This window comes from Alligator mississippiensis, chromosome 5, assembly GCF_030867095.1.
Source record: "Alligator mississippiensis isolate rAllMis1 chromosome 5, rAllMis1, whole genome shotgun sequence".
NCBI classification, from domain to species: Eukaryota; Metazoa; Chordata; order Crocodylia; family Alligatoridae; genus Alligator; species Alligator mississippiensis.
In genome coordinates, this window is record NC_081828.1 from 218146989 (window position 1) to 218157628 (window position 10640).

The window sequence follows — 10640 nt, forward strand, 5'->3', positions numbered from 1 at the left end:
GGAGGAGTGCTGTCGATACGTGGCCTCTCTCCTGGTGAGCAGCTGCCCCATGTGCAGCAGCCCCCCTGCCCTGCTGCCCTGCCCCGCTCTCCAGGTGCCTGCGTGGTGCTGGCAGCGCTGCAGGGGCCTGGCTGGGTGCTGGGCCGTGGGGTTCAGCCCTGGGCAGCATCACAGCGGGGCAGTCCCCGAGGGCGCTGGCAGGAGGACGGGGGATGCCTGGGGGTGGGACAGGAGGGAGCAGCCTCCATCGCGGCAGGGTCCAGGAGTCGGGAGGCCACAGGTGCTGCCCATGCGCTCTGCCCCCAGAACCTGCTCCTGGGCGTCTGGGTGCTGCTGGTGGTGACCACGGCCGGTGCCCTCGTCATTGCCGCCTGCTGCCTCGTCTGCACCTGCCAGGCCTTGTGCTGCCGGGCGCAGGTAAGCGGGCGAGGCTTGGCCCCGGGCCGGGCAGGGGCTCTGCCTGGGCTCCGTGCAGGGGCGGAGGGGTCCCCGTCTCCCGGGGGGCTGCGCTGCTTTGAAGGGTGTGGCTGTGGCTCGGAGCCCCTCGCTGGGGACGCTGCCCCGGGGCGGCTTTGGGCAGGGGAGGTAGCAGCTCAGCCCGGGGCCCGGCTGCCTCCTGGCCCCTGGGCTCGTGGCTGCTCTGTGCAGGGAGCCGTGGGCCCAGGGTCTCCGTGCTGCATGGGACGTGGTGCTGAGCCCAGGAGTCCACGGTGCTGATGATCCTCCTCTGCTTGCAGGACCGGGAGGAGGCGGGGGTGGGTACAGAGCCACTGGTGCGTGCCCGCAGCCCAGGCCCAGCCGGGTGAAGAAATGCATGTGGACAGTGCCTGAGCCGGGCACGACCCCAGGGCTGCATCGTTACCAGGCCCACTCTGCCCCTGCACTGGCTGCAGCTGTGCCCAACACCGTGCCGTGCCGTGCCCTGTCTACGGGCAATAAAACATCTCCACATCTGCACGGGGCCTGGTGTTTACTGCCCCTGGGCTGCGGGGGGGAGCAGCGCAGGGATCGAGCCCCTGGGCCCCGGGCAGGAGGGCGAGACGCTCGTGTCCCAGTCAGCCCCACTGCTGTTCTCAGGCCCCAGGCACCTCTGGGAGCCCCCCATGGCCAGTGCCCTCCCTGCATGGCAGCCCCCGCAGCACGGCCTGGCCCGACTGCCTGCACCCAGGCTGAGCCCTGCCTCCCCCTCCCAGTGCAGCCCTGGCTGGACAGCAGCAGGTAATGGTCCTCATCGGGTGGTCTGGCAGCTGCCCCCACACATGCCGTGCAGGGTGCCCCAGCAGCACGTGGAGCCCTTTCTAGTGCAGCCAGTGCCGTGGGGGCAGGAGACAGACCCCCGGGGTAGGCACAAGCCCTGGGGTAGTTGAGGCTGTGCCTTCCTCCCCTTCCCACCCCCTCCCCAGAAGTGGGTGCAGCAGGGGGTGAGGGCTGGGGGTCCAGGGCAGGGTTCATGCAGGTGACAAGGAGCCCGACATGGAGCTTTGTTCCCGGGGCTATCTGAACTGCAAGGCCTCCAGGCTCCTGCACGTAGGAGGCTGCCTTGGATTTGGGAACCTCTGCAGCCCCAGGCTGGAGGGTCTGGGAGAGAGACTTGTCCGTGGCAGTGCTGCGCCATCAGGAACAACCAAGCTCTGCTCCCTTGAGAGAATTTGGGACTGATTTGGCCAATTTGGGCCCAGACACGGAATTCAAAAGAAAAAGAAAAAGCTGTTTTTTATCATCAGTTGTGTAGCTGAGATCCTCCCCTGGCAGGCGAGATACCACGATCATCCGGTTGGTTTTCCCAGGGTGAGGCTTGTCCCTTGCACTCCGGGTACCTCCGGGTTTGCCCCAAACGCAGGAAACTCAGCTGCACGGTTCTGTGGCAACGGGGCAGTGCTTCCCCCTGGCTCCTGCCCGGCTTTTAGGCTAAGAGCAAGCGAGAGGAGGGGGCGTCCGAACCCCAAGGAGCCTGGGCTTGCACGCAGGATGTCTGCCACGGACCGGGGGAGTCGGGGAGGGGCAGGCTCGCCCCGTGGCAGCACCACACAGACTACTTGCACAGAGCAGCTCTGCTCCATCGGACCGTGGAACTTGACTATTGGGCTTGGCCCAGGAACATTCAGACCCGAGTTAACCCTTGGGAAACAAAAACAAACAAAACGCCCCCAAATTGGAGGCATTATGGCCTGTGGCAGGGGTCAGCCTGCCACAGCGCAAGGCACAGGCCTTCACCCTCAACGACAGACAACATCATAGATGTTAAGTTCGTAGATTCATAGATGTTAGGGTCAGAAGGGACCTCAATAGATCATCGAGTCCGACCCCCTGCATAGGCAGGAAAGAGTGCTGGGTCTAGATGACCCCAGCTAGATACTCGTCTAACCTCTTGAAGACCCCCAGGGTAGGGGAGAGCACCACCTCCCTTGGGAGCCCGTTCCAGACCTTGGCCACTCGAACTGTGAAGAAGTTCTTCCTAATGTCCAGTCTCAATCTGCTCTCCGCTAGCTTGTGGCCATTGTTTCTTGTAACCCCCGGGGGCGCCTTGGTGAATAAATCCTCACCAATTCCCTTCTGTGCCCCCGTGATGAACTTATAGGCAGCCACAAGGTCGCCTCTCTACCTTCTCTTGCGGAGGCTGAAAAGGTCCAGTTTCTCTAGTCTCTCCTCGTAGGGCTTGGTCTGCAGGCCCTTGACCATACAAGTGGCCCTTCTCTGGACCCTCTCCAGGTTATCCGCATCCCTCTTGAAGTGTGGCGCCCAGAATTGCACGCAGTACTCCAACTGCGGTCTGACCAGCGCCCGATAGAGGGGAAGTATCACCTCCCTGGACCTATTCGTCATGCATCTGCTGATGCACGATAAAGTGCCATTGGCTTTTCTGATGGCTTCGTCACACTGCCGGCTCATGTTCATCTTGGAGTCCACTAGGACTCCAACATCCCTTTCCACTTCCGTGCCACCCAGCAGGTCATTCCCTAGGCTGTAGGTGTGCTGGACATTTTTCCTCCCTAGGTGCAGCACTTTGCATTTCTCCTTGTTGAACTGCATCCTGTTGTTTTCTGCCCACTTGTCCAACCTATCCAGGTCTGCCTGCAGCTGTTCCCTGCCCTCCGGCATGTCCACTTCTCCCCATAGCTTTGTGTCATCTGCAAACTTGGACAGAGTACACTTCACTCCCTCGTCCAAGTCACTGATGAAGACATTGAAGAGTATCGGTCCAAGGACCGAGCCCTGCGGGACCCCACTGCCCACACCCTTCCAGGTCGAGACCGACCCATCCACCGCGACTCTCTGGGTGCGACCCTCTAGCCAATTCACCACCCACCGGACTGTGCAGTCATCCACATCACAGCCTGTTAACTTGTTCACCAGTATGGGGTGGGATACCGTATCGAAGGCCTTCCTGAAGTCTAAGTATATGACATCCACCCCTCCTCCTGTGTCCAGGCGTTTCGTAACCTGGTCATAGAAAGAGACTAGATTGGTCAGGCACGATCTGCCTGCCACAAACCTGTGCTGGTTTCCCCTCAGCGTAATTTGCCCTGCCGGGCTCTCACAAATGTGAGCCTTGATAATTTTTTCAAAGACTTTACCAAGGATGGAGGTGAGACTGACCGGCCTATAGTTGCCCGGGTCCTCCTTCCTCCCCTTCTTGAAAATGGGGACCACATTGGCCCTTTTCCAGTCCTCCGGGACTGGGCCCATGCGCCACGAGCGTTCAAATATTCCCGCCAGTGGCTCTGCAATGACATCGGCCAGTGCCTTCAGCACCCTCGGATGGAGCCCATCCGGGCCTGCCGACTTAAAGGCATCCAGTTCTTCCAAGTGACTCTGCACCACCTCAGGGTCTACGCATGGCAGTCTGGCGCCTTGCTGCTGCCTCTCTACAACCCCCGTGAGAGACTTGTCGTGCCCCTCACTTAGGAACACTGGGGCAAAGAACTCGTTGAGGAGTTCAGCCTTGTCCCCCCTGTCTGTCACCAATTGTTTCTGCCCATTTAGCAGGGGTCCTATTCCTCCCTGGGCCTTCCTTTTACTCCCTATATATCTAAAAAACAATTTCTTGTTGTCCTTTACTTGGGATGCCATCCTCAGCTCCATGGTAGCTTTGGCCCGTCTAACTGCCTCCCTACAAGTACGAGCAGAGGAGGTATATTCATCTTTAGTGATCTCACCCTGTTTCCACTTTTTATGCGCTCCCCTTTTGGCCCTTAGGCTGCCCTGGATTTCTCTGGTCAGCCAGGGGAGCCTCCTGGCCCCTTTCCCTCTTTTGCCTCGCTCGTGGATCGTCTTGCTTTGTGCCCGAAGGATCGTTTCCTTTAGGCACAGCCACCCTTCTTGGGCTCCCATCCCTTCAAAACTCCTACTCTGCAGTGCGTCCTTGACTAATCACCTGAGTGCAACGTCATTCAAATCCGAGAGGAAAGGGGTCTCCCCTGCCAGGTAGGAAGAACCGCCTGGACTGGAAACTATGACCATGGACTCTGCTCGGCTGGGTTTCTGGTTTTTTGTGAAAATGTAGTTGGTCGGCTAGACAGATAGATAGCTAGGCTAGATAGATAGATAGCTAGCTAGCTAGATAGACACCTCTATATTCACAGCCTTGTCTTGTGACTGGCCCAGTTCCCCTGACAGGCCCTGGCACACCTACACTTGTATTACAAGAGCACATTCCCGTTACACTGCTCGCACCCGCGGCCGGTGTGTATCTCTTTAGGCGTGTCTCCGCGAGACGCTCAGAGGGCAGTAGACTCATTTCACTGCGCATTACAGCATCACGGCGAAAGCTGTGCTAATGCGCAGTAAAATTAGTTTGCTGTGCAGTAGTGTCACGTGAAAGCCGTGCGCTGGTATCACAGTGCAGTGCTGCTGACTACGGCACATGCACTATCTTGCAAGTCCTAGACTTAATGCCCTTTAAGGAGACGGTTAACAATGCCCGTGTAGAGGGCACGCCGCCGCGCTCCCCGCGCCGCCCGGGGAAGGGCAGGCTCCAGCCCGCGCCGCACAAGGCAGCGCCGCACACGCAGCAAGGGCAGCAGCACGGAGCGCCCCCAGCCCAGCGCGCAGGCGTGGCCCCGCCGGGCGATCAGAAACAGGGCAGCCGCGCGGCAGCAGGGAACCGCTCCGGCGCTAGGACCAGCGGGGCGGCTGCCGGGCAGGGCTAGTGCGGTGGGAGGGGAGAAACGTGGTGATGTCACAGGAGTGTGTGGGGCTTTTGGTAGAAGAGGCGGGCCGTATGCAAATAGCACAGATGGGCGGGCGCGGGGTGTGCTGGGAGTGGGGCGCCGCGCGCGGGGCCGGGGGGCTCAGCGCGGGGTGGGAACACGGGACCCGCGCGGCGCGGGCGGGCGGTGTGAGGAAACAGCAGCGTGTCGGAGTCTGCGGGAGTGGGTCCTCACCGTGCCCTGCTGAGGGACAGTGCTGCCAGTTCCGGGGCTGTAGCGGCGCTCATGGCTGACACAGGTTGGGGACGCCCCAGTGGGGGCGGGGGGAGGCGTGTGCGCCTGCGCGGTGGCGGGGCCGCGTGAGCTGTGTAGATGCCGCTGCACGTGGCCGGGCCGGCGCTGAGGCGCGCGGAGGTGTGAAGGCCGGTGCAGGTAGTGGCGGCGCGGGGTGAGGACGGAGGCAGGCTGGGCTCTGTGAGGGGCCAGGCCGCTTGTCCCGGGGCTTTCCCTGCCCCTGGGGTGCTGCGCGCTGAGCAGGGTGCGGGAAAGCGTGGGTGGGGGTCTGCCCCCTGCCCTGGAGAAGGGCCCTGAAGTGATGAGAAGGGACGTGGAGACCCCTTTCTCCCCCTCTTCGTGCCCCGGTGGCTGTCTGGGTTTGGGGTGGGATGGGTGGTGCCATGGGGGGCGGGGGCATCAGTCCCTGCAGCGCCCCGGCCCAGGTGGAGCCCGGCAGTCTTGCTGGGGCGCTGGGGGCAGGGCTGGGAGCCGGCCGTGTTTTGGGTGGTGTTGCATCTTGTTGTGGGGTCGGCACAGCTGTGTCGCTGAGCCCCGCCGCGCGTCTTGCCGGCACTTTTGGCCACGCAGGCCTCGAGCGGGGCGATGCCGCGAGCGCATGCTCCCTGGTGCAGGCTGCCCCGGAGCGGGGTCGTGGCGCCCGCGCCCCTGCGCTGGGGATTGCCGGGTCTCAGCGCGGGGTGTCGCTGGGACGGGATGTCCAGGCTGTGGCCGTAATGCTGCGCCCTTTGGCTGTTGCAGGCGGGTGCGTTGCAGCCCGGCGGTGTGGGGCTGAGCCCAGCGTGTCGGCTGGCAGATTAGGGCCGGGGTGAAGCCCGGGCACTTGTTGTTTGTCCAGCGCTGTCTGGGCTGGCCAGGTTGTGCCGCCCAGTCCAGCCCCAGCGACACGGGCCCGCGCCTCCTTTTGTCCCTGTCGCGGTTTGTGCCCATCCAAGCGGAGTGGTTGGCGCTCGTTGCAGTGCAGGCTCAAGCCAAACGGGCCTGGTCCCCTTTGTTTCGTAACCGCGTGGCTGAGAAGAAAGGTCCGTGCGGCAGACAAGTAGCCCTTTTGTGTTGTGTGTTGAGGCCCGGGTGCAGGACAGGCCCGAGTCCCCCTTTCTTGTTTCCAGCTGTCGTGTCTCAGCACAGCTGTGTTGCCGAGCCCCGCTGTACGTTTGTTTGCCGTATGTCTGGGCCCGGCACGTTTCGGGCCTGGCAGACGTTGCTTTTGTGGCTGTGTCGTGACCCAGCAGCGCGGTTGGTGCTGGGGGCAGTTCGGGCTCGTTTGCTCTTTGGCGTTTTTCTGAGGTCTCGTGCAGGCTCCTGCCCCTGCGGAGCTGGGATTAGCACTAAAACTTTGGGGTGCGATATGCTGGTGAAACCTGCCGTTCACCCCTCAAATCCACCACGTGGAAGTGAAGATCAGCGCTACGGGTTCGCAGGCAGCAGCGAGGGGCCCTTGGCAATGCAGCAGGCCCCAGGCTGGCTAGCAGCTCCCTGCGGCGCAGAGACCCATGGAGCAGCTCCTGGACTCTGCGGTGTGGCCCCCGCTCCAGCCCAGGGCTGAAGGGCCGGTCTAGGGGCGCAGGCCCCAGAACTCCCATTTGGGGAGCCCCAAGTCCCAGACTGCCTGGGCATGGGTGAAGTCCCCCCAAGAGATGCCACCTATAGACTTGGTTTTGTAGTTTGTAGTGTTTTAAAATGATAGGTAGTGATTACTTTTGCTTTTCCTTAGTAATACATTTGGGTTTTGTCTTCACGCTGCTTGCGAGGGAAGGGTTGTTGGCTTTCTTAGACACCTTAGTGATTCATTTAGTGTTTCCCAGGGGGTCTGGGTGGGGGCTTTAGCCAAAGTGAACTACATTTGCGTCCCACGGCAGATCACATCCTGCTTAGTTCAAGCCATAAATTGCAGGGGAGCTCGTCCCGGGGTAAATAGGGTGGTGGGTTGCTTATGAAGCCCTGGTGTAGCTGATATCCTTGCATCGGAGGCATTGTAGATGGTCATGGGGGCAGCCTGCCCCAGAGCGAGGAAAACAGCTTCGTCCTTCATCAGGCATGCAAGGTTATTTTGGTAACTGTGCTATATCATATTAGACCAACTGAGCCCTTCTTGAGTTTGTCTTCTTTCTTCTTCACGACTGGGCGGTGAATATCAAGGGGTCTAGGCTGTACAGGAGGGACAGGACAGGGAGGAGAGGTGAGGTGTGGTGCTCGGCGTCAAGGAGCAATACACATCCTCAGCTAGCAGCACGGGGTCAGAGGAGGGGCAGGCTGAAGTGCTCTGGGTTAGAGTTCAAGAAGGCCGAGGGGAAAGGGACTTAACGGTGGGGGTCTACTGCAGAGCACCCATGCAGGGGGAAGAGCTGGATGGGGATTTCTTAAGTCAGCTCGTGGAGGTAGTTAGGTCAAAGGGTGTGGTCATCATTGGTGACCTGACCTTTCCAGTCAGCTGCTGGGAGGAGCAGTCAGCCAGGTCTGACCGCTCACGCAGGTTCCTAGCCGAGATACAGGACCTCCATCTAACCCAGGAGGTGCACAGCCCCACCAGGGGAGATGCCTTGTTGGACCTGGTCCTGGCTGTGGGAGATGACCTGGTGAGGGGTCTGCGGGTGCTTGACCACCTAGGCGACAGGGATCATTGCCTGCTGGGATTTACCATCCAGCGCAGGGTGGCAAAGGCCTGCAGCAAGGCAGCAGGCCTGGACTTCAGGAGGGCGGACTTCAGTGAGGTAAGGAGACTAGTCGGGGAAGTACTGAGGTCCCGGAGGGGAGGGGAGTCGGGTGTCCAAGAAGAGTGGTCATTCCTGAAGGAGACGATCCTCCAAGCCCAAAGGGAGGTAATCCCAACACGGATGAAAGGGGGCAAGAGGGCGCCAAAGCCCCTATGTCTCACCAAGAGCATACGGGAATGTCTCCTAGCTAAAAGGGAGGCGTACACCTGACAGAAGGGAGGGGCCATGTGATGTCAGAGGTCTTATGGCTAGTGCCACCCGTCGGTTAGGTAGCAGCTCCTTTCGTCCCGCCTGCCAGGACTTTGCTGGTATATTCTTGTGAGAGGGTTCCAGTGGAGTTCTTATTAGAGGGGTTCCCCAACACGGGTGTACTCACAGCTGTTGCCCACGATGTTCCGTGTGGCTCCGCCTCCCCTACACCCCGTCCACTCGCCGACCGATCACGCGCTGGTGGGATGGTTGGTGACCTTCAGTCCTCTGCGGGCTTTCCCGCCTTCGGCTTCACCAATGCGGTGACTGGGACTTAGCTGTACAGCTCTGCCAGCCCATCCTCTTGTCTGTCTGACTCTTCTGATATCGCTTAGCGTCCTTCCTTCCTAACTTGCCTAGAAATAATCTTCCCCTTGGGTAGGGCTGCTCTCAGAGCTGCCTTCCCTTATGCAGTGGATTCCAGGGGATTCTGCACCTGTCCCCGGCTCTATTTCTCCTAGGGGCAGTGCTGGCAAACGCAGCATGCCCTGTCGTTTCCCTTGCTTTCCTCCTCTCAAGGGGAGTACTGGCCTCTCCCTGCTCGCTATCCGTTGCAAGGCAGGAGGTTTCCCCTTGCTTTCTTCAGCTCATGGTTTAGAGGCTTCTCCTGCCTCTTGTGCTGGTGGGGCACAGCCAAGCTGGTGCCTTTCCCCAGCAAGAGCCTCAGCACGCCAGACGTGCTATCTGCGTGCTCTCTCTCTCTCTCTCTGGCTCCCCCTCCCCTCGGGTGCTGCTGGGGATTTTAAACTTTCCCGCAGCAGCCATATTGCCTACCGCAATTGGCCCAGCTGTTTCCCTTACTTGGAACAGCTGCTTAAATAGCCGGCGTAATGCCGGATCGCGCGGCTGTAGCTGCGGCTTCAGCTGCCGCCGTGGTCTCGGCTCCGGCACTGCCGGATCTCCCGGAGGTAAGTTACCCACTCCGGGGTTCTGTTCCGGGGTGTTGTCTGCCCCGCAGCCTCTCCTCACCTCTCCTTGTGCCCATGATGGCAGCGCCCCGCCGTCACAGGCCATCCCCAGGGAGGACTATACCTCGGGTGCTCGGGGCTGCAGGGGAGGCTGTAGGTCAGGAAGGCCAAAGCGGAGATGGGACTGGGACTAGCGACCCGGATCAAGGACAACAAGAAGTCCTTTTGTAAATACATAGGGGGTAAAAAGAAGGTACCGGGTAACGTGGGGCCTCTGTAGGACACGCTAGGAAATCTGGTCGTTGCACCAGACAACAAGGCTAACCTATTTAACAATTTCTTTGCCTCGATTTTCCTGAGCAGGGACCAGGTCACACCCCCCCCAACCGGGACCCCCTCAGACCCCAGGGGAGGCACACCCAGGCCTAGGGTCAGCGAGGATCTAGTCAGGGAGCTTCTGGAGGGACTGGACATATTTAAATCAGCTGGTCCTGATGATCTCCACCCCCGAGTGCTGAGGGAATTAGCAGAGGTCATTGCGGGACCTCTGGCACGGCTTTACAAGCACTCATGGTGCTCTGGTGTGGTGCCGGAGGACTGGAAAAGGGCCATTGTGGTCCCCATCTTCAAAAAAAGGGAGGAAGGAGGACCTAGGATACTATAGGCCAGTTAGTCTTCCCTCGTCCTGGGTAAGGTTTTTGAGAGAGTTATTCTAGCGCATGTCCACGAGGGGCCGACAGGGCAGATCATGCTTAGGGGCAACCAACATGGGTTCATTCGAGGCAGGTGCTGTCAGACCAACCTGGTGGCCTTCTACGACCAGGTCACAACATCCTTAGATGCAGGGGTAGCAGTGGACGTAGTCTTTCTGGACTCTAGGAAGGCCTTCGACATTGTGTCTCGCCCCATTCTCATTAAAAAACTAGGGGGCTGTGGCGTCGACACCTCCACAGTTAGATAGGTCACTAACTGGCTGGAGGGCCGCACCCAGAGGGCGGTGGTGGACGGGTCATTTTCGACCTGGAGGGATGTGGGCAGTGGGGTCCCCCAGGGCTCGGTCCTCGGGCCCACGTCTTCATTAGTGACTTGGATGAGGGTGTAAAAAGCACACTGTTCAAATTCGCAGACGAGACTAAGATGTGGGGGGATGTGGGCATGCTAGAAGGGAGGAATAGTCTGCAATCGGACCTAGACAGGTTACAGGGGTGGGCGGGTGAGAACAGGATGGGATTCAACACTGAAAAGCACAAGGTGCTACACCTGGGGAGGAAAAACCAGCATTAGACCTCCAGTCTGGGGAACTCCCTTCTCGTCAGTGCAGAGGC

The 10640-nt window shown here is 60.1% G+C and overlaps 1 long non-coding RNA gene across 1 annotated transcript; it reads left to right on the forward strand.

The window, feature by feature from the left end:
• The first annotated feature begins 313 nt into the window (after positions 1-313).
• On the forward strand, positions 314-957 carry LOC132250996 (uncharacterized). Its single transcript, XR_009462807.1, has 2 exons — positions 314-417; positions 738-957. It is a non-coding gene; the product is annotated as an uncharacterized LOC132250996 (long non-coding RNA).
• Positions 958-10640: the final 9683 nt, after the last annotated feature.